Source organism: Rhamphochromis longiceps, linkage group LG3 (assembly GCF_057381845.1).
Source record: "Rhamphochromis longiceps isolate RC_006_pf linkage group LG3, R_longiceps_female_GT1.1, whole genome shotgun sequence".
NCBI lineage: Eukaryota > Metazoa > Chordata > Actinopteri > Cichliformes > Cichlidae > Rhamphochromis > Rhamphochromis longiceps.
The window spans coordinates 42,117,966-42,138,838 of record NC_140559.1 but is presented as its reverse complement, the minus strand read 5'-3'; the positions used below and the strand labels follow the sequence as shown (position 1 = coordinate 42,138,838).

Sequence of the window (20,873 nt, the reverse complement as noted above, 5' to 3'; positions counted from 1 at the left end):
TGCTGCCAAGTATGTGTGACCTACAAGTCACATATTTTAAACAATCAAGGCGGTATGGAGAGGAAGTACCAGAGCACCTCCATCTAGCCACCCGGTCCTCTCTCGACGCCCCTGCTTGGCTTCACTCAGTCTCTGTTGCACAAGCGTATACCCCACAACCAAAAAGACCGGAACACCCTCCCCCAGTCCCCCGTCCAGTCTCGACACCTGTGGGTTGCGAGTTGTCAGTCTCTGTGGCGCAATCGGTTAGCGCGTTCGGCTGTTAACCGAAAGGTTGGTGGTTCAAGCCCACCCAGGGACGATATCACTGTGTTTGCCAGGTAATGCACAATGCTGCACAACCGTGCAGTGCAACTCTTATGACAGTTATGTTGGTTATACCATGTTATAATCAACCATGTTTTAACCAACCATGGTATAACCATGTTAAAACCAGGACGGTCGTTTGATGAACGCAGTCAACTGTTTTATCAAGGGTGATATCCATCTTTGGGGTGCTGTTGTTCGTCCGCAACTGCATACTTGCTGCCAAGTATGTGTGACCTACAAGTCACATATTTTAAACAATCAAGGCGGTATGGAGAGGAAGTACCAGAGCACCTCCATCCAGCCACCCGGTCCTCTCTCGACGCCCCTGCTTGGCTTCACTCAGTCTCTGTTGCAAAATCATTTACCCCACAACCAAAAAGACCGGAACACCCTCCTCCACTCCCACGTCCAGTCTCGACACCTGTGGGTTGCGCGTTGTCAGTCTCTGTGGCGCAATCGGTTAGCGCGTTCGACTGTTAACCGAAAGGTAGGTGGTTCAAGCCCACCCAGGGACGATATCACTGTTATTGCCAGGTAATTCAGAATGCTGCACAAACGTGCAGTGCAACTGTTATGACAGTTATGTTGGATATACCATGTTATAATCAACCATGTTATAACAAACCATGGTATATCCAGGACGGTCGTTTGATGAACGCAGTCAACTGTTTTATCAAGGGTGATATGCAGCTTTGGGGTTGCTGTTTTTCGTTCGCAACTGCATACTTGCTGCCAAGTATGTGTGACCTACAAGTCACATATTTTAAACAATCAAGGCGGTATGGAGAGGAAGTACCAGAGCACCTCCATCTAGCCACCCGGTCCTCTCTCGACGCCCCTGCTTGGCTTCACTCAGTCTCTGTTGCACAATCGTATACCCCACAACCAAAAAGACCGGAACACCCTCCCCCAGTCCCCCGTCCAGTCTCGACACCTGTGGGTTGCGGGTTGTCAGTCTCTGTGGCGCAATCGGTTAGAGCTTTTGGCTGTTAACAACCAAAAAAGACCGGAACACCCTCCCCCAGTCCCCCGTCCAGTCTCGACACCTGTGGGTTGCGCGTTGTCAGTCTCTGTGGCGCAATCGGTTAGCGCGTTCGGCTGTTAACCGAAAGGTTGGTGGTTCAAGCCCACCCAGGGACGATATCACTGTTATTGCCAGGTAATTCAGAATGCTGCACAAAAGTGCAGTGCAACTGTTATGTTGGTTATACCATGTTATAATCAACCATGTTTTAACCAACCATGGTATATCCAGGACGGTCGTTTGATGAACGCAGTCAACTGTTTTATCAAGGCTGATATTCTTTGGGGTGCTGTTGTTCGTCCGCAACTGCATACTTGCTGCCAAGTATGTGTGACCTACAAGTCACATATTTTAAACAATCAAGGCGGTATGGAGAGGAAGTACCAGAGCACCTCCATCTAGCCACCCGGTCCTCTCTCGACGCCCCTGCTTGGCTTCACTCAGTCTCTGTTGCACAATCGTATACCCCACAACCAAAAAGACCGGAACACCCTCCCCCAGTCCCCCGTCCAGTCTCGACACCTGTGGGTTGCGGGTTGTCAGTCTCTGTGGCGCAATCGGTTAGAGCTTTCGGCTGTTAACAACCAAAAAAGACCGGAACACCCTCCCCCAGTCCCCCGTCCAGTCTCGACACCTGTGGGTTGCGCGTTGTCAGTCTCTGTGGCGCAATCGGTTAGCGCGTTCGGCTGTTAACCGAAAGGTTGGTGGTTCAAGCCCACCCAGGGACGATATCACTGTTATTGCCAGGTAATTCAGAATGCTGCACAAAAGTGCAGTGCAACTGTTATGTTGGTTATACCATGTTATAATCAACCATGTTTTAACCAACCATGGTATATCCAGGACGGTCGTTTGATGAACGCAGTCAACTGTTTTATCAAGGCTGATATTCTTTGGGGTGCTGTTGTTCGTCCGCAACTGCATACTTGCTGCCAAGTATGTGTGACCTACAAGTCACATATTTTAAACAATCAAGGCGGTATGGAGAGGAAGTACCAGAGCACCTCCATCTAGCCACCCGGTCCTCTCTCGACGCCCCTGCTTGGCTTCACTCAGTCTCTGTTGCACAAGCGTATACCCCACAACCAAAAAGACCGGAACACCCTCCCCCAGTCCCCCGTCCAGTCTCGACACCTGTGGGTTGCGGGTTGTCAGTCTCTGTGGCGCAATCGGTTAGAGCTTTTGGCTGTTAACAACCAAAAAAGACCGGAACACCCTCCCCCAGTCCCCCGTCCAGTCTCGACACCTGTGGGCTGCGCGTTGTCAGTCTCTGTGGCGCAATCGGTTAGCGCGTTCGGCTGTTAACCGAAAGGTTGGTGGTTCAAGCCCACCCAGGGACGATATCACTGTTATTGCCAGGTAATTCAGAATGCTGCACAAAAGTGCAGTGCAACTGTTATGACAGTTATGTTGGTTATACCATGTTATAATCAACCATGTTTTAACCAACCATGGTATATCCAGGACGGTCGTTTGATGAACGCAGTCAACTGTTTTATCAAGGCTGATATTCTTTGGGGTGCTGTTGTTCGTCCGCAACTGCATACTTGCTGCCAAGTATGTGTGACCTACAAGTCACATATTTTAAACAATCAAGGCGGTATGGAGAGGAAGTACCAGAGCACCTCCATCTATCCACCCGGTCCTCTCTCGACGCCCCTGCTTGGCTTCACTCAGTCTCTGTTGCACAATCGTATACCCCACAACCAAAAAGACCGGAACACCCTCCCCCAGTCCCCCGTCCAGCCTCGACACCTGTGGGTTGCGGGTTGTCAGTCTCTGTGGCGCAATCGGTTAGAGCTTTCGGCTGTTAACCGAAAGGTTGGTGGTTCAAGCCCACCCAGGGACGATATCACTGTTATTGCCAGGTAATTCAGAATGCTGCACAAACGTGCAGTGCAACTGTTATGACAGTTATGTTGGTTATACCATGTTATAATCAACCATGTTATAACAAACCATGGTATATCCAGGACGGTCGTTTGATGAACGCAGTCAACTGTTTTATCAAGGGTGATATGCAGCTTTGGGGTTGCTGTTTTTCGTTCGCAACTGCATACTTGCTGCCAAGTATGTGTGACCTACAAGTCACATATTTTAAACAATCAAGGCGGTATGGAGAGGAAGTACCAGAGCACCTCCATCTAGCCACCCGGTCCTCTCTCGACGCCCCTGCTTGGCTTCACTCAGTCTCTGTTGCACAATCGTATACCCCACAACCAAAAAGACCGGAACACCCTCCCCCAGTCCCCCGTCCAGCCTCGACACCTGTGGGTTGCGGGTTGTCAGTCTCTGTGGCGCAATCGGTTAGAGCTTTCGGCTGTTAACAACCATAAAAGACCGGAACACCCTCCCCCAGCCCCCCGTCCAGTCTTGACACCTGTGGGTTATTCTTTGTCAGTCTCTGTGGCGCAATGGGTTAGCGCATTCGGCTGTTAACCGAAAGGTTGGTGGTTCAAGCCCACCCAGGGACGATATCACTGTTATTGCCAGGTAATTCAGAATGCTGCACAAACGTCCAGTGCAACTCTTATGTTGGTTATACCATGTTATAATCAACCATGTTTTAACCAACCATGGTATATCCAGGACGGTCGTTTGATGAACGCAGTCAACTGTTTTATCAAGGCTGATATTCTTTGGGGTGCTGTTGTTCGTCCGCAACTGCATACTTGCTGCCAAGTATGTGTGACCTACAAGTCACATATTTTAAACAATCAAGGCGGTATGGAGAGGAAGTACCAGAGCACCTCCATCTAGCCACCCGGTCCTCTCTCGACGCCCCTGCTTGGCTTCACTCAGTCTCTGTTGCACAATCGTATACCCCACAACCAAAAAGACCGGAACACCCTCCCCCAGTCCCCCGTCCAGCCTCGACACCTGTGGGTTGCGGGTTGTCAGTCTCTGTGGCGCAATCGGTTAGAGCTTTTGGCTGTTAACAACCAAAAAAGACCGGAACACCCTCCCCCAGTCCCCCGTCCAGTCTCGACACCTGTGGGTTGCGCGTTGTCAGTCTCTGTGGCGCAATCGGTTAGCGCGTTCGGCTGTTAACCGAAAGGTTGGTGGTTCAAGCCCACCCAGGGACGATATCACTGTTATTGCCAGGTAATTCAGAATGCTGCACAAAAGTGCAGTGCAACAGTTATGTTGGTTATACCATGTTATAATCAACCATGTTTTAACCAACCATGGTATATCCAGGACGGTCGTTTGATGAACGCAGTCAACTGTTTTATCAAGGCTGATATTCTTTGGGGTGCTGTTGTTCGTCCGCAACTGCATACTTGCTGCCAAGTATGTGTGACCTACAAGTCACATATTTTAAACAATCAAGGCGGTATGGAGAGGAAGTACCAGAGCACCTCCATCTAGCCACCCGGTCCTCTCTCGACGCCCCTGCTTGGCTTCACTCAGTCTCTGTTGCACAATCGTATACCCCACAACCAAAAAGACCGGAACACCCTCCCCCAGTCCCCCGTCCAGTCTCGACACCTGTGGGTTGCGGGTTGTCAGTCTCTGTGGCGCAATCGGTTAGAGCTTTTGGCTGTTAACAACCAAAAAAGACCGGAACACCCTCCCCCAGTCCCCCGTCCAGTCTCAACACCTGTGGGTTGCGCGTTGTCAGTCTCTGTGGCGCAATCGGTTAGCGCGTTCGGCTGTTAACCGAAAGGTTGGTGGTTCAAGCCCACCCAGGGACGATATCACTGTTATTGCCAGGTAATTCAGAATGCTGCACAAAAGTGCAGTGCAACTGTTATGTTGGTTATACCATGTTATAATCAACCATGTTTTAACCAACCATGGTATATCCAGGACGGTCGTTTGATGAACGCAGTCAACTGTTTTATCAAGGCTGATATTCTTTGGGGTGCTGTTGTTCGTCCGCAACTGCATACTTGCTGCCAAGTATGTGTGACCTACAAGTCACATATTTTAAACAATCAAGGCGGTATGGAGAGGAAGTACCAGAGCACCTCCATCTAGCCACCCGGTCCTCTCTCGACGCCCCTGCTTGGCTTCACTCAGTCTCTGTTGCACAAGCGTATACCCCACAACCAAAAAGACCGGAACACCCTCCCCCAGTCCCCCGTCCAGTCTCGACACCTGTGGGTTGCGGGTTGTCAGTCTCTGTGGCGCAATCGGTTAGAGCTTTTGGCTGTTAACAACCAAAAAAGACCGGAACACCCTCCCCCAGTCCCCCGTCCAGTCTCGACACCTGTGGGTTGCGCGTTGTCAGTCTCTGTGGCGCAATCGGTTAGCGCGTTCGGCTGTTAACCGAAAGGTTGGTGGTTCAAGCCCACCCAGGGACGATATCACTGTTATTGCCAGGTAATTCAGAATGCTGCATAAAAGTGCAGTGCAACTGTTATGTTGGTTATACCATGTTATAATCAACCATGTTTTAACCAACCATGGTATATCCAGGACGGTCGTTTGATGAACGCAGTCAACTGTTTTATCAAGGCTGATATTCTTTGGGGTGCTGTTGTTCGTCCGCAACTGCATACTTGCTGCCAAGTATGTGTGACCTACAAGTCACATATTTTAAACAATCAAGGCGGTATGGAGAGGAAGTACCAGAGCACCTCCATCTAGCCACCCGGTCCTCTCTCGACGCCCCTGCTTGGCTTCACTCAGTCTCTGTTGCACAATCGTATACCCCACAACCAAAAAGACCGGAACACCCTCCCCCAGTCCCCCGTCCAGTCTCGACACCTGTGGGTTGCGGGTTGTCAGTCTCTGTGGCGCAATCGGTTAGAGCTTTTGGCTGTTAACAACCAAAAAAGACCGGAACACCCTCCCCCAGTCCCCCGTCCAGTCTCGACACCTGTGGGTTGCGCGTTGTCAGTCTCTGTGGCGCAATCGGTTAGCGCGTTCGGCTGTTAACCGAAAGGTTGGTGGTTCAAGCCCACCCAGGGACGATATCACTGTTATTGCCAGGTAATTCAGAATGCTGCATAAAAGTGCAGTGCAACTGTTATGTTGGTTATACCATGTTATAATCAACCATGTTTTAACCAACCATGGTATATCCAGGACTGTCGTTTGATGAACGCAGTCAACTGTTTTATCAAGGCTGATATTCTTTGGGGTGCTGTTGTTCGTCCGCAACTGCATACTTGCTGCCAAGTATGTGTGACCTACAAGTCACATATTTTAAACAATCAAGGCGGTATGGAGAGGAAGTACCAGAGCACCTCCATCTAGCCACCCGGTCCTCTCTCGACGCCCCTGCTTGGCTTCACTCAGTCTCTGTTGCACAAGCGTATACCCCACAACCAAAAAGACCGGAACACCCTCCCCCAGTCCCCCGTCCAGTCTCGACACCTGTGGGTTGCGGGTTGTCAGTCTCTGTGGCGCAATCGGTTAGAGCTTTTGGCTGTTAACAACCAAAAAAGACCGGAACACCCTCCCCCAGTCCCCCGTCCAGTCTCGACACCTGTGGGTTGCGCGTTGTCAGTCTCTGTGGCGCAATCGGTTAGCGCGTTCGGCTGTTAACCGAAAGGTTGGTGGTTCAAGCCCACCCAGGGACGATATCACTGTTATTGCCAGGTAATTCAGAATGCTGCACAAAAGTGCAGTGCAACTGTTATGTTGGTTATACCATGTTATAATCAACCATGTTTTAACCAACCATGGTATATCCAGGACGGTCGTTTGATGAACGCAGTCAACTGTTTTATCAAGGCTGATATTCTTTGGGGTGCTGTTGTTCGTCCGCAACTGCATACTTGCTGCCAAGTATGTGTGACCTACAAGTCACATATTTTAAACAATCAAGGCGGTATGGAGAGGAAGTACCAGAGCACCTCCATCTAGCCACCCGGTCCTCTCTCGACGCCCCTGCTTGGCTTCACTCAGTCTCTGTTGCACAATCGTATACCCCACAACCAAAAAGACCGGAACACCCTCCCCCAGTCCCCCGTCCAGTCTCGACACCTGTGGGTTGCGGGTTGTCAGTCTCTGTGGCGCAATCGGTTAGAGCTTTTGGCTGTTAACAACCAAAAAAGACCGGAACACCCTCCCCCAGTCCCCCGTCCAGTCTCGACACCTGTGGGTTGCGCGTTGTCAGTCTCTGTGGCGCAATCGGTTAGCGCGTTCGGCTGTTAACCGAAAGGTTGGTGGTTCAAGCCCACCCAGGGACGATATCACTGTTATTGCCAGGTAATTCAGAATGCTGCACAAAAGTGCAGTGCAACTGTTATGTTGGTTATACCATGTTATAATCAACCATGTTTTAACCAACCATGGTATATCCAGGACGGTCGTTTGATGAACGCAGTCAACTGTTTTATCAAGGCTGATATTCTTTGGGGTGCTGTTGTTCGTCCGCAACTGCATACTTGCTGCCAAGTATGTGTGACCTACAAGTCACATATTTTAAACAATCAAGGCGGTATGGAGAGGAAGTACCAGAGCACCTCCATCTAGCCACCCGGTCCTCTCTCGACGCCCCTGCTTGGCTTCACTCAGTCTCTGTTGCACAAGCGTATACCCCACAACCAAAAAGACCGGAACACCCTCCCCCAGTCCCCCGTCCAGTCTCGACACCTGTGGGTTGCGGGTTGTCAGTCTCTGTGGCGCAATCGGTTAGAGCTTTTGGCTGTTAACAACCAAAAAAGACCGGAACACCCTCCCCCAGTCCCCCGTCCAGTCTCGACACCTGTGGGTTGCGCGTTGTCAGTCTCTGTGGCGCAATCGGTTAGCGCGTTCGGCTGTTAACCGAAAGGTTGGTGGTTCAAGCCCACCCAGGGACGATATCACTGTTATTGCCAGGTAATTCAGAATGCTGCATAAAAGTGCAGTGCAACTGTTATGTTGGTTATACCATGTTATAATCAACCATGTTTTAACCAACCATGGTATATCCAGGACGGTCGTTTGATGAACGCAGTCAACTGTTTTATCAAGGCTGATATTCTTTGGGGTGCTGTTGTTCGTCCGCAACTGCATACTTGCTGCCAAGTATGTGTGACCGACAAGTCACATATTTTAAACAATCAAGGCGGTATGGAGAGGAAGTACCAGAGCACCTCCATCTAGCCACCCGGTCCTCTCTCGACGCCCCTGCTTGGCTTCACTCAGTCTCTGTTGCACAATCGTATACCCCACAACCAAAAAGACCGGAACACCCTCCCCCAGTCCCCCGTCCAGTCTCGACACCTGTGGGTTGCGGGTTGTCAGTCTCTGTGGCGCAATCGGTTAGAGCTTTTGGCTGTTAACAACCAAAAAAGACCGGAACACCCTCCCCCAGTCCCCCGTCCAGTCTCGACACCTGTGGGTTGCGCGTTGTCAGTCTCTGTGGCGCAATCGGTTAGAGCTTTCGACTGTTAACCGAAAGGTTGGTGGTTCAAGCCCACCCAGGGACGATATCACTGTTATTGCCAGGTAATTCAGAATGCTGCACAAACGTGCAGTGCAACTGTTATGACAGTTATGTTGGTTATACCATGTTATAATCAACCATGTTATAACAAACCATGGTATATCCAGGACGGTCGTTTGATGAACGCAGTCAACTGTTTTATCAAGGGTGATATGCAGCTTTGGGGTTGCTGTTTTTCGTTCGCAACTGCATACTTGCTGCCAAGTATGTGTGACCTACAAGTCACATATTTTAAACAATCAAGGCGGTATGGAGAGGAAGTACCAGAGCACCTCCATCTAGCCACCCGGTCCTCTCTTGACGCCCCTGCTTGGCTTCACTCAGTCTCTGTTGCACAATCGTATACCCCACAACCAAAAAGACCGGAACACCCTCCCCCAGTCCCCCGTCCAGCCTCGACACCTGTGGGTTGCGGGTTGTCAGTCTCTGTGGCGCAATCGGTTAGAGCTTTTGGCTGTTAACAACCATAAAAGACCGGAACACCCTCCCCCAGTCCCCCGTCCAGTCTTGACACCTGTGGGTTATTCTTTGTCAGTCTCTGTGGCGCAATGGGTTAGCGCATTCGGCTGTTAACCGAAAGGTTGGTGGTTCAAGCCCACCCAGGGACGATATCACTGTTATTGCCAGGTAATTCAGAATGCTGCACAAACGTCCAGTGCAACTGTTATGTTGGTTATACCATGTTTTAACCAACCATGGTATATCCAGGACGGTCGTTTGATGAACGCAGTCAACTGTTTTATCAAGGCTGATATTCTTTGGGGTGCTGTTGTTCGTCCACAACTGCATACTTGCTGCCAAGTATGTGTGACCTACAAGTCACATATTTTAAACAATCAAGGCGGTATGGAGAGGAAGTACCAGAGCACCTCCATCTAGCCACCCGGTCCTCTCTCGACGCCCCTGCTTGGCTTCACTCAGTCTCTGTTGCACAATCGTATACCCCACAACCAAAAAGACCGGAACACCCTCCCCCAGTCCCCCGTCCAGCCTCGACACCTGTGGGTTGCGGGTTGTCAGTCTCTGTGGCGCAATCGGTTAGAGCTTTTGGCTGTTAACAACCAAAAAAGACCGGAACACCCTCCCCCAGTCCCCCGTCCAGTCTCGACACCTGTGGGTTGCGCGTTGTCAGTCTCTGTGGCGCAATTGGTTAGCGCGTTCGGCTGTTAACCGAAAGGTTGGTGGTTCAAGCCCACCCAGGGACGATATCACTGTTATTGCCAGGTAATTCAGAATGCTGCACAAAAGTGCAGTGCAACAGTTATGTTGGTTATACCATGTTATAATCAACCATGTTTTAACCAACCATGGTATATACAGGACGGTCGTTTGATGAACGCAGTCAACTGTTTTATCAAGGCTGATATTCTTTGGGGTGCTGTTGTTCGTCCGCAACTGCATACTTGCTGCCAAGTATGTGTGACCTACAAGTCACATATTTTAAACAATCAAGGCGGTATGGAGAGGAAGTACCAGAGCACCTCCATCTAGCCACCCGGTCCTCTCTCGACGCCCCTGCTTGGCTTCACTCAGTCTCTGTTGCACAAGCGTATACCCCACAACCAAAAAGACCGGAACACCCTCCCCCAGTCCCCCGTCCAGTCTCGACACCTGTGGGTTGCGGGTTGTCAGTCTCTGTGGCGCAATCGGTTAGAGCTTTTGGCTGTTAACAACCAAAAAAGACCGGAACACCCTCCCCCAGTCCCCCGTCCAGTCTCGACACCTGTGGGTTGCGCGTTGTCAGTCTCTGTGGCGCAATCGGTTAGCGCGTTCGGCTGTTAACCGAAAGGTTGGTGGTTCAAGCCCACCCAGGGACGATATCACTGTTATTGCCAGGTAATTCAGAATGCTGCACAAAAGTGCAGTGCAACTGTTATGTTGGTTATACCATGTTATAATCAACCATGTTTTAACCAACCATGGTATATCCAGGACGGTCGTTTGATGAACGCAGTCAACTGTTTTATCAAGGCTGATATTCTTTGGGGTGCTGTTGTTCGTCCGCAACTGCATACTTGCTGCCAAGTATGTGTGACCTACAAGTCACATATTTTAAACAATCAAGGCGGTATGGAGAGGAAGTACCAGAGCACCTCCATCTAGCCACCCGGTCCTCTCTCGACGCCCCTGCTTGGCTTCACTCAGTCTCTGTTGCACAATCGTATACCCCACAACCAAAAAGACCGGAACACCCTCCCCCAGTCCCCCGTCCAGTCTCGACACCTGTGGGTTGCGGGTTGTCAGTCTCTGTGGCGCAATCGGTTAGAGCTTTTGGCTGTTAACAACCAAAAAAGACCGGAACACCCTCCCCCAGTCCCCCGTCCAGTCTCGACACCTGTGGGTTGCGCGTTGTCAGTCTCTGTGACGCAATCGGTTAGCGCGTTCGGCTGTTAACCGAAAGGTTGGTGGTTCAAGCCCACCCAGGGACGATATCACTGTTATTGCCAGGTAATTCAGAATGCTGCACAAAAGTGCAGTGCAACTGTTATGACAGTTATGTTGGTTATACCATGTTATAATCAACCATGTTTTAACCAACCATGGTATATCCAGGACGGTCGTTTGATGAACGCAGTCAACTGTTTTATCAAGGCTGATATTCTTTGGGGTGCTGTTGTTCGTCCGCAACTGCATACTTGCTGCCAAGTATGTGTGACCTACAAGTCACATATTTTAAACAATCAAGGCGGTATGGAGAGGAAGTACCAGAGCACCTCCATCTATCCACCCGGTCCTCTCTCGACGCCCCTGCTTGGCTTCACTCAGTCTCTGTTGCACAATCGTATACCCCACAACCAAAAAGACCGGAACACCCTCCCCCAGTCCCCCGTCCAGCCTCGACACCTGTGGGTTGCGGCTTGTCAGTCTCTGTGGCGCAATCGGTTAGAGCTTTTGGCTGTTAACAACCAAAAAAGACCGGAACACCCTCCCCCAGTCCCCCGTCCAGTCTCGACACCTGTGGGTTGCGCGTTGTCAGTCTCTGTGGCGCAATCGGTTAGCGCGTTCGGCTGTTAACCGAAAGGTTGGTGGTTCAAGCCCACCCAGGGACGATATCACTGTTATTGCCAGGTAATTCAGAATGCTGCACAAAAGTGCAGTGCAACTGTTATGACAGTTATGTTGGTTATACCATGTTATAATCAACCATGTTTTAACCAACCATGGTATATCCAGGACGGTCGTTTGATGAACGCAGTCAACTGTTTTATCAAGGCTGATATTCTTTGGGGTGCTGTTGTTCGTCCGCAACTGCATACTTGCTGCCAAGTATGTGTGACCTACAAGTCACATATTTTAAACAATCAAGGCGGTATGGAGAGGAAGTACCAGAGCACCTCCATCTATCCACCCGGTCCTCTCTCGACGCCCCTGCTTGGCTTCACTCAGTCTCTGTTGCACAATCGTATACCCCACAACCAAAAAGACCGGAACACCCTCCCCCAGTCCCCCGTCCAGCCTCGACACCTGTGGGTTGCGGCTTGTCAGTCTCTGTGGCGCAATCGGTTAGAGCTTTCGACTGTTAACCGAAAGGTTGGTGGTTCAAGCCCACCCAGTGACGATATCACTGTTATTGCCAGGTAATTCAGAATGCTGCACAAACGTGCAGTGCAACTGTTATGACAGTTATGTTGGTTATACCATGTTATAATCAACTATGTTATAACAAACCATGGTATATCCAGGACGGTCGTTTGATGAACGCAGTCAACTGTTTTATCAAGGGTGATATGCAGCTTTGGGGTTGCTGTTTTTCGTTCGCAACTGCATACTTGCTGCCAAGTATGTGTGACCTACAAGTCACATATTTTAAACAATCAAGGCGGTATGGAGAGGAAGTACCAGAGCACCTCCATCTAGCCACCCGGTCCTCTCTCGACGCCCCTGCTTGGCTTCACTCAGTCTCTGTTGCACAATCGTATACCCCACAACCAAAAAGACCGGAACACCCTCCCCCAGTCCCCCGTCCAGTCTCGACACCTGTGGGTTGCGGGTTGTCAGTCTCTGTGGCGCAATCGGTTAGAGCTTTTGGCTGTTAACAACCATAAAAGACCGGAACACCCTCCCCCAGTCCCCCGTCCAGTCTTGACACCTGTGGGTTATTCTTTGTCAGTCTCTGTGGCGCAATGGGTTAGCGCATTCGGCTGTTAACCGAAAGGTTGGTGGTTCAAGCCCACCCAGGGACGATATCACTGTTATTGCCAGGTAATTCAGAATGCTGCACAAACGTCCAGTGCAACTGTTATGTTGGTTATACCATGTTTTAACCAACCATGGTATATCCAGGACGGTCGTTTGATGAACGCAGTCAACTGTTTTATCAAGGCTGATATTCTTTGGGGTGCTGTTGTTCGTCCGCAACTGCATACTTGCTGCCAAGTATGTGTGACCTACAAGTCACATATTTTAAACAATCAAGGCGGTATGGAGAGGAAGTACCAGAGCACCTCCATCTAGCCACCCGGTCCTCTCTCGACGCCCCTGCTTGGCTTCACTCAGTCTCTGTTGCACAATCGTATACCCCACAACCAAAAAGACCGGAACACCCTCCCCCAGTCCCCCGTCCAGCCTCGACACCTGTGGGTTGCGGGTTGTCAGTCTCTGTGGCGCAATCGGTTAGAGCTTTTGGCTGTTAACAACCAAAAAAGACCGGAACACCCTCCCCCAGTCCCCCGTCCAGTCTCGACACCTGTGGGTTGCGCGTTGTCAGTCTCTGTGGCGCAATCGGTTAGCGCGTTCGGCTGTTAACCGAAAGGTTGGTGGTTCAAGCCCACCCAGGGACGATATCACTGTTATTGCCAGGTAATTCAGAATGCTGCACAAAAGTGCAGTGCAACTGTTATGTTGGTTATACCATGTTATAATCAACCATGTTTTAACCAACCATGGTATATCCAGGACGGTCGTTTGATGAACGCAGTCAACTGTTTTATCAAGGCTGATATTCTTTGGGGTGCTGTTGTTCGTCCGCAACTGCATACTTGCTGCCAAGTATGTGTGACCTACAAGTCACATATTTTAAACAATCAAGGCGGTATGGAGAGGAAGTACCAGAGCACCTCCATCTAGCCACCCGGTCCTCTCTCGACGCCCCTGCTTGGCTTCACTCAGTCTCTGTTGCACAATCGTATACCCCACAACCAAAAAGACCGGAACACCCTCCCCCAGTCCCCCGTCCAGTCTCGACACCTGTGGGTTGCGGGTTGTCAGTCTCTGTGGCGCAATCGGTTAGAGCTTTTGGCTGTTAACAACCAAAAAAGACCGGAACACCCTCCCCCAGTCCCCCGTCCAGTCTCGACACCTGTGGGTTGCGCGTTGTCAGTCTCTGTGGCGCAATCGGTTAGCGCGTTCGGCTGTTAACCGAAAGGTTGGTGGTTCAAGCCCACCCAGGGACGATATCACTGTTATTGCCAGGTAATTCAGAATGCTGCACAAAAGTGCAGTGCAACTGTTATGTTGGTTATACCATGTTATAATCAACCATGTTTTAACCAACCATGGTATATCCAGGACGGTCGTTTGATGAACGCAGTCAACTGTTTTATCAAGGCTGATATTCTTTGGGGTGCTGTTGTTCGTCCGCAACTGCATACTTGCTGCCAAGTATGTGTGACCTACAAGTCACATATTTTAAACAATCAAGGCGGTATGGAGAGGAAGTACCAGAGCACCTCCATCTAGCCACCCGGTCCTCTCTCGACGCCCCTGCTTGGCTTCACTCAGTCTCTGTTGCACAAGCGTATACCCCACAACCAAAAAGACCGGAACACCCTCCCCCAGTCCCCCGTCCAGTCTCGACACCTGTGGGTTGCGGGTTGTCAGTCTCTGTGGCGCAATCGGTTAGAGCTTTTGGCTGTTAACAACCAAAAAAGACCGGAACACCCTCCCCCAGTCCCCCGTCCAGTCTCGACACCTGTGGGTTGCGCGTTGTCAGTCTCTGTGGCGCAATCGGTTAGCGCGTTCGGCTGTTAACCGAAAGGTTGGTGGTTCAAGCCCACCCAGGGACGATATCACTGTTATTGCCAGGTAATTCAGAATGCTGCATAAAAGTGCAGTGCAACTGTTATGTTGGTTATACCATGTTATAATCAACCATGTTTTAACCAACCATGGTATATCCAGGACGGTCGTTTGATGAACGCAGTCAACTGTTTTATCAAGGCTGATATTCTTTGGGGTGCTGTTGTTCGTCCGCAACTGCATACTTGCTGCCAAGTATGTGTGACCTACAAGTCACATATTTTAAACAATCAAGGCGGTATGGAGAGGAAGTACCAGAGCACCTCCATCTAGCCACCCGGTCCTCTCTCGACGCCCCTGCTTGGCTTCACTCAGTCTCTGTTGCACAATCGTATACCCCACAACCAAAAAGACCGGAACACCCTCCCCCAGTCCCCCGTCCAGTCTCGACACCTGTGGGTTGCGGGTTGTCAGTCTCTGTGGCGCAATCGGTTACAGCTTTTGGCTGTTAACAACCATAAAAGACCGGAACACCCTCCCCCAGTCCCCCGTCCAGTCTTGACACCTGTGGGTTATTCTTTGTCAGTCTCTGTTGCGCAATGGGTTAGCGCATTCGGCTGTTAACCGAAAGGTTGGTGGTTCAAGCCCACCCAGGGACGATATCACTGTTATTGCCAGGTAATTCAGAATGCTGCACAAACGTCCAGTGCAACTGTTATGTTGGTTATACCATGTTTTAACCAACCATGGTATATCCAGGACGGTCGTTTGATGAACGCAGTCAACTGTTTTATCAAGGCTGATATTCTTTGGGGTGCTGTTGTTCGTCCGCAACTGCATACTTGCTGCCAAGTATGTGTGACCTACAAGTCACATATTTTAAACAATCAAGGCGGTATGGAGAGGAAGTACCAGAGCACCTCCATCTAGCCACCCGGTCCTCTCTCGACGCCCCTGCTTGGCTTCACTCAGTCTCTGTTGCACAATCGTATACCCCACAACCAAAAAGACCGGAACACCCTCCCCCAGTCCCCCGTCCAGCCTCGACACCTGTGGGTTGCGGGTTGTCAGTCTCTGTGGCGCAATCGGTTAGAGCTTTTGGCTGTTAACAACCAAAAAAGACCGGAACACCCTCCCCCAGTCCCCCGTCCAGTCTCGACACCTGTGGGTTGCGCGTTGTCAGTCTCTGTGGCGCAATCGGTTAGCGCGTTCGGCTGTTAACCGAAAGGTTGGTGGTTCAAGCCCACCCAGGGACGATATCACTGTTATTGCCAGGTAATTCAGAATGCTGCACAAAAGTGCAGTGCAACTGTTATGTTGGTTATACCATGTTATAATCAACCATGTTTTAACCAACCATGGTATATCCAGGACGGTCGTTTGATGAACGCAGTCAACTGTTTTATCAAGGCTGATATTCTTTGGGGTGCTGTTGTTCGTCCGCAACTGCATACTTGCTGCCAAGTATGTGTGACCTACAAGTCACATATTTTAAACAATCAAGGCGGTATGGAGAGGAAGTACCAGAGCACCTCCATCTAGCCACCCGGTCCTCTCTCGACGCCCCTGCTTGGCTTCACTCAGTCTCTGTTGCACAATCGTATACCCCACAACCAAAAAGACCGGAACACCCTCCCCCAGTCCCCCGTCCAGTCTCGACACCTGTGGGTTGCGGGTTGTCAGTCTCTGTGGCGCAATCGGTTAGAGCTTTTGGCTGTTAACAACCAAAAAAGACCGGAACACCCTCCCCCAGTCCCCCGTCCAGTCTCGACACCTGTGGGTTGCGCGTTGTCAGTCTCTGTGGCGCAATCGGTTAGCGCGTTCGGCTGTTAACCGAAAGGTTGGTGGTTCAAGCCCACCCAGGGACGATATCACTGTTATTGCCAGGTAATTCAGAATGCTGCACAAAAGTGCAGTGCAACTGTTATGTTGGTTATACCATGTTATAATCAACCATGTTTTAACCAACCATGGTATATCCAGGACGGTCGTTTGATGAACGCAGTCAACTGTTTTATCAAGGCTGATATTCTTTGGGGTGCTGTTGTTCGTCCGCAACTGCATACTTGCTGCCAAGTATGTGTGACCTACAAGTCACATATTTTAAACAATCAAGGCGGTATGGAGAGGAAGTACCAGAGCACCTCCATCTAGCCACCCGGTCCTCTCTCGACGCCCCTGCTTGGCTTCACTCAGTCTCTGTTGCACAAGCGTATACCCCACAACCAAAAAGACCGGAACACCCTCCCCCAGTCCCCCGTCCAGTCTCGACACCTGTGGGTTGCGGGTTGTCAGTCTCTGTGGCGCAATCGGTTAGAGCTTTTGGCTGTTAACAACCAAAAAAGACCGGAACACCCTCCCCCAGTCCCCCGTCCAGTCTCGACACCTGTGGGTTGCGCGTTGTCAGTCTCTGTGGCGCAATCGGTTAGCGCGTTCGGCTGTTAACCGAAAGGTTGGTGGTTCAAGCCCACCCAGGGACGATATCACTGTTATTGCCAGGTAATTCAGAATGCTGCATAAAAGTGCAGTGCAACTGTTATGTTGGTTATACAATGTTATAATCAACCATGTTTTAACCAACCATGGTATATCCAGGACGGTCGTTTGATGAACGCAGTCAACTGTTTTATCAAGGCTGATATTCTTTGGGGTGCTGTTGTTCGTCCGCAACTGCATACTTGCTGCCAAGTATGTGTGACCTACAAGTCACATATTTTAAACAATCAAGGCGGTATGGAGAGGAAGTACCAGAGCACCTCCATCTAGCCACCCGGTCCTCTCTCGACGCCCCTGCTTGGCTTCACTCAGTCTCTGTTGCACAATCGTATACCCCACAACCAAAAAGACCGGAACACCCTCCCCCAGTCCCCCGTCCAGTCTCGACACCTGTGGGTTGCGGGTTGTCAGTCTCTGTGGCGCAATCGGTTAGAGCTTTTGGCTGTTAACAACCAAAAAAGACCGGAACACCCTCCCCCAGTCCCCCGTCCAGTCTCGACACCTGTGGGTTGCGCGTTGTCAGTCTCTGTGGCGCAATCGGTTAGCGCGTTCGGCTGTTAACCGAAAGGTTGGTGGTTCAAGCCCACCCAGGGACGATATCACTGTTATTGCCAGGTAATTCAGAATGCTGCATAAAAGTGCAGTGCAACTGTTATGTTGGTTATACCATGTTATAATCAACCATGTTTTAACCAACCATGGTATATCCAGGACGGTCGTTTGATGAACGCAGTCAACTGTTTTATCAAGGCTGATATTCTTTGGGGTGCTGTTGTTCGTCCGCAACTGCATACTTGCTGCCAAGTATGTGTGACCTACAAGTCACATATTTTAAACAATCAAGGCGGTATGGAGAGGAAGTACCAGAGCACCTCCATCTAGCCACCCGGTCCTCTCTCGACGCCCCTGCTTGGCTTCACTCAGTCTCTGTTGCACAATCGTATACCCCACAACCAAAAAGACCGGAACACCCTCCCCCAGTCCCCCGTCCAGTCTCGACACCTGTGGGTTGCGGGTTGTCAGTCTCTGTGGCGCAATCGGTTAGAGCTTTTGGCTGTTAACAACCAAAAAAGACCGGAACACCCTCCCCCAGTCCCCCGTCCAGTCTCGACACCTGTGGGTTGCGCGTTGTCAGTCTCTGTGGCGCAATCGGTTAGCGCGTTCGGCTGTTAACCGAAAGGTTGGTGGTTCAAGCCCACCCAGGGACGATATCACTGTTATTGCCAGGTAATTCAGAATGCTGCACAAACGTGCAGTGCAACTCTTATGTTGGTTATACCATGTTATAATCAACCATGTTTTAACCAACCATGGTATATCCAGGACGGTCGTTTGATGAACGCAGTCAACTGTTTTATCAAGGCTGATATTCTTTGGGGTGCTGTTGTTCGTCCGCAACTGCATACTTGCTGCCAAGTATGTGTGACCTACAAGTCACATATTTTAAACAATCAAGGCGGTATGGAGAGGAAGTACCAGAGCACCTCCATCTAGCCACCCGGTCCTCTCTCGACGCCCCTGCTTGGCTTCACTCAGTCTCTGTTGCACAATCGTATACCCCACAACCAAAAAGACCGGAACACCCTCCCCCAGTCCCCCGTCCAGTCTCGACACCTGTGGGTTGCGGGTTGTCAGTCTCTGTGGCGCAATCGGTTAGAGCTTTTGGCTGTTAACAACCAAAAAAGACCGGAACACCCTCCCCCAGTCCCCCGTCCAGTCTCGACACCTGTGGGTTGCGCGTTGTCAGTCTCTGTGGCGCAATCGGTTAGCGCGTTCGGCTGTTAACCGAAAGGTTGGTGGTTCAAGCCCACCCAGGGACGATATCACTGTTATTGCCAGGTAATTCAGAATGCTGCACAAAAGTGCAGTGCAACTGTTATGTTGGTTATACCATGTTATAATCAACCATGTTTTAACCAACCATGGTATATCCAGGACGGTCGTTTGATGAACGCAGTCAACTGTTTTATCAAGGCTGATATTCTTTGGGGTGCTGTTGTTCGTCCGCAACTGCATACTTGCTGCCAAGTATGTGTGACCTACAAGTCACATATTTTAAACAATCAAGGCGGTATGGAGAGGAAGTACCAGAGCACCTCCATCTAGCCACCCGGTCCTCTCTCGACGCCCCTGCTTGGCTTCACTCAGTCTCTGTTGCACAAGCGTATACCCCACAACCAAAAAGACCGGAACACCCTCCCCCAGTCCCCCGTCCAGTCTCGACACCTGTGGGTTGCGGGATGTCAGTCTCTGTGGCGCAATCGGTTAGAGCTTTTGGCTGTTAACAACCAAAAAAGACCGGAACACCCTCCCCCAGTCCCCCGTCCAGTCTCGACACCTGTGGGTTGCGCGTTGTCAGTCTCTGTGGCGCAATCGGTTAGCGCGTTCGGCTGTTAACCGAAAGGTAGGTGGTTCAAGCCCACCCAGGGACGATATCACTGTTATTGCCAGGTAATTCAGAATGCTGCACAAACGTGCAGTGCAACTGTTATGACAGTTATGTTGGATATACCATGTTATAATCAACCATGTTATAACAAACCATGGTATATCCAGGACGGTCGTTTGATGAACGCAGTCAACTGTTTTATCAAGGGTGATATGCAGCTTTGGGGTTGCTGTTTTTCGTTCGCAACTGCATACTTGCTGCCAAGTATGTGTGACCTACAAGTCACATATTTTAAACAATCAAGGCGGTATGGAGAGGAAGTACCAGAGCACCTCCATCTAGCCACCCGGTCCTCTCTCGACGCCCCTGCTTGGCTTCACTCAGTCTCTGTTGCACAATCGTATACCCCACAACCAAAAAGACCGGAACACCCTCCCCCAGTCCCCCGTCCAGTCTCGACACCTGTGGGTTGCGGGTTGTCAGTCTCTGTGGCGCAATCGGTTAGAGCTTTTGGCTGTTAACAACCAAAAAAGACCGGAACACCCTCCCCCAGTCCCCCGTCCAGTCTCGACACCTGTGGGTTGCGCGTTGTCAGTCTCTGTGGCGCAATCGGTTAGCGCGTTCGGCTGTTAACCGAAAGGTTGGTGGTTCAAGCCCACCCAGGGACGATATCACTGTTATTGCCAGGTAATTCACAATGCTGCACAAAAGTGCAGTGCAACTGTTATGTTGGTTATACCATGTTATAATCAACCATGTTTTAACCAACCATGGTATATCCAGGACGGTCGTTTGATGAACGCAGTCAACTGTTTTATCAAGGCTGATATTCTTTGGGGTGCTGTTGTTCGTCCGCAACTGCATACTTGCTGCCAAGTATGTGTGACCTACAAGTCACATATTTTAAACAATCAAGGCGGTATGGAGAGGAAGTACCAGAGCACCTCCATCTAGCCACCCGGTCCTCTCTCGACGCCCCTGCTTGGCTTCACTCAGTCTCTGTTGCACAATCGTATACCCCACAACCAAAAAGACCGGAACACCCTCCCCCAGTCCCCCGTCCAGTCTCGACACCTGTGGGTTGCGGGTTGTCAGTCTCTGTGGCGCAATCGGTTAGAGCTTTTGGCTGTTAACAACCAAAAAAGACCGGAACACCCTCCCCCAGTCCCCCGTCCAGTCTCGACACCTGTGGGTTGCGCGTTGTCAGTCTCTGTGGCGCAATCGGTTAGCGCGTTCGGCTGTTAACCGAAAGGTTGGTGGTTCAAGCCCACCCAGGGACGATATCACTGTTATTGCCAGGTAATTCAGAA

At 50.6% G+C, this 20,873-nt stretch overlaps 29 non-coding genes across 29 annotated transcripts; all 29 read left to right on the top strand.

Moving 5' to 3' along the window:
• Positions 1-227: 227 nt before the first annotated feature.
• On the top strand, positions 228-301 carry trnan-guu (transfer RNA asparagine (anticodon GUU)). The gene has a single exon. It is a non-coding gene; the product is annotated as a tRNA-Asn (tRNA).
• Positions 302-1,375: 1,074 nt separating this feature from the next.
• trnan-guu (transfer RNA asparagine (anticodon GUU)) lies at positions 1,376-1,449 on the top strand. Its single transcript has one exon. It is a non-coding gene; the product is annotated as a tRNA-Asn (tRNA).
• A 538-nt stretch (positions 1,450-1,987) lies between these two features.
• On the top strand, positions 1,988-2,061 carry trnan-guu (transfer RNA asparagine (anticodon GUU)). The gene has a single exon. It is a non-coding gene; the product is annotated as a tRNA-Asn (tRNA).
• Positions 2,062-2,599: 538 nt separating this feature from the next.
• Positions 2,600-2,673, top strand: trnan-guu (transfer RNA asparagine (anticodon GUU)). Its single transcript has one exon. It is a non-coding gene; the product is annotated as a tRNA-Asn (tRNA).
• Positions 2,674-3,733: 1,060 nt separating this feature from the next.
• On the top strand, positions 3,734-3,807 carry trnan-guu (transfer RNA asparagine (anticodon GUU)). Its single transcript has one exon. It is a non-coding gene; the product is annotated as a tRNA-Asn (tRNA).
• Positions 3,808-4,345: 538 nt separating this feature from the next.
• Positions 4,346-4,419, top strand: trnan-guu (transfer RNA asparagine (anticodon GUU)). Its single transcript has one exon. It is a non-coding gene; the product is annotated as a tRNA-Asn (tRNA).
• Positions 4,420-4,957: 538 nt separating this feature from the next.
• Positions 4,958-5,031, top strand: trnan-guu (transfer RNA asparagine (anticodon GUU)). Its single transcript has one exon. It is a non-coding gene; the product is annotated as a tRNA-Asn (tRNA).
• A 538-nt stretch (positions 5,032-5,569) lies between these two features.
• On the top strand, positions 5,570-5,643 carry trnan-guu (transfer RNA asparagine (anticodon GUU)). Its single transcript has one exon. It is a non-coding gene; the product is annotated as a tRNA-Asn (tRNA).
• Positions 5,644-6,181: 538 nt separating this feature from the next.
• On the top strand, positions 6,182-6,255 carry trnan-guu (transfer RNA asparagine (anticodon GUU)). Its single transcript has one exon. It is a non-coding gene; the product is annotated as a tRNA-Asn (tRNA).
• Positions 6,256-6,793: 538 nt separating this feature from the next.
• On the top strand, positions 6,794-6,867 carry trnan-guu (transfer RNA asparagine (anticodon GUU)). Its single transcript has one exon. It is a non-coding gene; the product is annotated as a tRNA-Asn (tRNA).
• A 538-nt stretch (positions 6,868-7,405) lies between these two features.
• Positions 7,406-7,479, top strand: trnan-guu (transfer RNA asparagine (anticodon GUU)). Its single transcript has one exon. It is a non-coding gene; the product is annotated as a tRNA-Asn (tRNA).
• Positions 7,480-8,017: 538 nt separating this feature from the next.
• On the top strand, positions 8,018-8,091 carry trnan-guu (transfer RNA asparagine (anticodon GUU)). Its single transcript has one exon. It is a non-coding gene; the product is annotated as a tRNA-Asn (tRNA).
• Positions 8,092-9,254: 1,163 nt separating this feature from the next.
• Positions 9,255-9,328, top strand: trnan-guu (transfer RNA asparagine (anticodon GUU)). Its single transcript has one exon. It is a non-coding gene; the product is annotated as a tRNA-Asn (tRNA).
• A 523-nt stretch (positions 9,329-9,851) lies between these two features.
• On the top strand, positions 9,852-9,925 carry trnan-guu (transfer RNA asparagine (anticodon GUU)). The gene has a single exon. It is a non-coding gene; the product is annotated as a tRNA-Asn (tRNA).
• A 538-nt stretch (positions 9,926-10,463) lies between these two features.
• On the top strand, positions 10,464-10,537 carry trnan-guu (transfer RNA asparagine (anticodon GUU)). Its single transcript has one exon. It is a non-coding gene; the product is annotated as a tRNA-Asn (tRNA).
• Positions 10,538-11,696: 1,159 nt separating this feature from the next.
• Positions 11,697-11,770, top strand: trnan-guu (transfer RNA asparagine (anticodon GUU)). The gene has a single exon. It is a non-coding gene; the product is annotated as a tRNA-Asn (tRNA).
• A 1,060-nt stretch (positions 11,771-12,830) lies between these two features.
• Positions 12,831-12,904, top strand: trnan-guu (transfer RNA asparagine (anticodon GUU)). The gene has a single exon. It is a non-coding gene; the product is annotated as a tRNA-Asn (tRNA).
• Positions 12,905-13,427: 523 nt separating this feature from the next.
• trnan-guu (transfer RNA asparagine (anticodon GUU)) lies at positions 13,428-13,501 on the top strand. Its single transcript has one exon. It is a non-coding gene; the product is annotated as a tRNA-Asn (tRNA).
• A 538-nt stretch (positions 13,502-14,039) lies between these two features.
• trnan-guu (transfer RNA asparagine (anticodon GUU)) lies at positions 14,040-14,113 on the top strand. The gene has a single exon. It is a non-coding gene; the product is annotated as a tRNA-Asn (tRNA).
• Positions 14,114-14,651: 538 nt separating this feature from the next.
• Positions 14,652-14,725, top strand: trnan-guu (transfer RNA asparagine (anticodon GUU)). The gene has a single exon. It is a non-coding gene; the product is annotated as a tRNA-Asn (tRNA).
• A 1,135-nt stretch (positions 14,726-15,860) lies between these two features.
• trnan-guu (transfer RNA asparagine (anticodon GUU)) lies at positions 15,861-15,934 on the top strand. The gene has a single exon. It is a non-coding gene; the product is annotated as a tRNA-Asn (tRNA).
• A 538-nt stretch (positions 15,935-16,472) lies between these two features.
• trnan-guu (transfer RNA asparagine (anticodon GUU)) lies at positions 16,473-16,546 on the top strand. The gene has a single exon. It is a non-coding gene; the product is annotated as a tRNA-Asn (tRNA).
• A 538-nt stretch (positions 16,547-17,084) lies between these two features.
• trnan-guu (transfer RNA asparagine (anticodon GUU)) lies at positions 17,085-17,158 on the top strand. The gene has a single exon. It is a non-coding gene; the product is annotated as a tRNA-Asn (tRNA).
• A 538-nt stretch (positions 17,159-17,696) lies between these two features.
• trnan-guu (transfer RNA asparagine (anticodon GUU)) lies at positions 17,697-17,770 on the top strand. The gene has a single exon. It is a non-coding gene; the product is annotated as a tRNA-Asn (tRNA).
• Positions 17,771-18,308: 538 nt separating this feature from the next.
• Positions 18,309-18,382, top strand: trnan-guu (transfer RNA asparagine (anticodon GUU)). Its single transcript has one exon. It is a non-coding gene; the product is annotated as a tRNA-Asn (tRNA).
• A 538-nt stretch (positions 18,383-18,920) lies between these two features.
• trnan-guu (transfer RNA asparagine (anticodon GUU)) lies at positions 18,921-18,994 on the top strand. Its single transcript has one exon. It is a non-coding gene; the product is annotated as a tRNA-Asn (tRNA).
• Positions 18,995-19,532: 538 nt separating this feature from the next.
• On the top strand, positions 19,533-19,606 carry trnan-guu (transfer RNA asparagine (anticodon GUU)). Its single transcript has one exon. It is a non-coding gene; the product is annotated as a tRNA-Asn (tRNA).
• Positions 19,607-20,157: 551 nt separating this feature from the next.
• On the top strand, positions 20,158-20,231 carry trnan-guu (transfer RNA asparagine (anticodon GUU)). Its single transcript has one exon. It is a non-coding gene; the product is annotated as a tRNA-Asn (tRNA).
• Positions 20,232-20,769: 538 nt separating this feature from the next.
• trnan-guu (transfer RNA asparagine (anticodon GUU)) lies at positions 20,770-20,843 on the top strand. The gene has a single exon. It is a non-coding gene; the product is annotated as a tRNA-Asn (tRNA).
• The last annotated feature ends 30 nt before the right edge of the window (positions 20,844-20,873 follow it).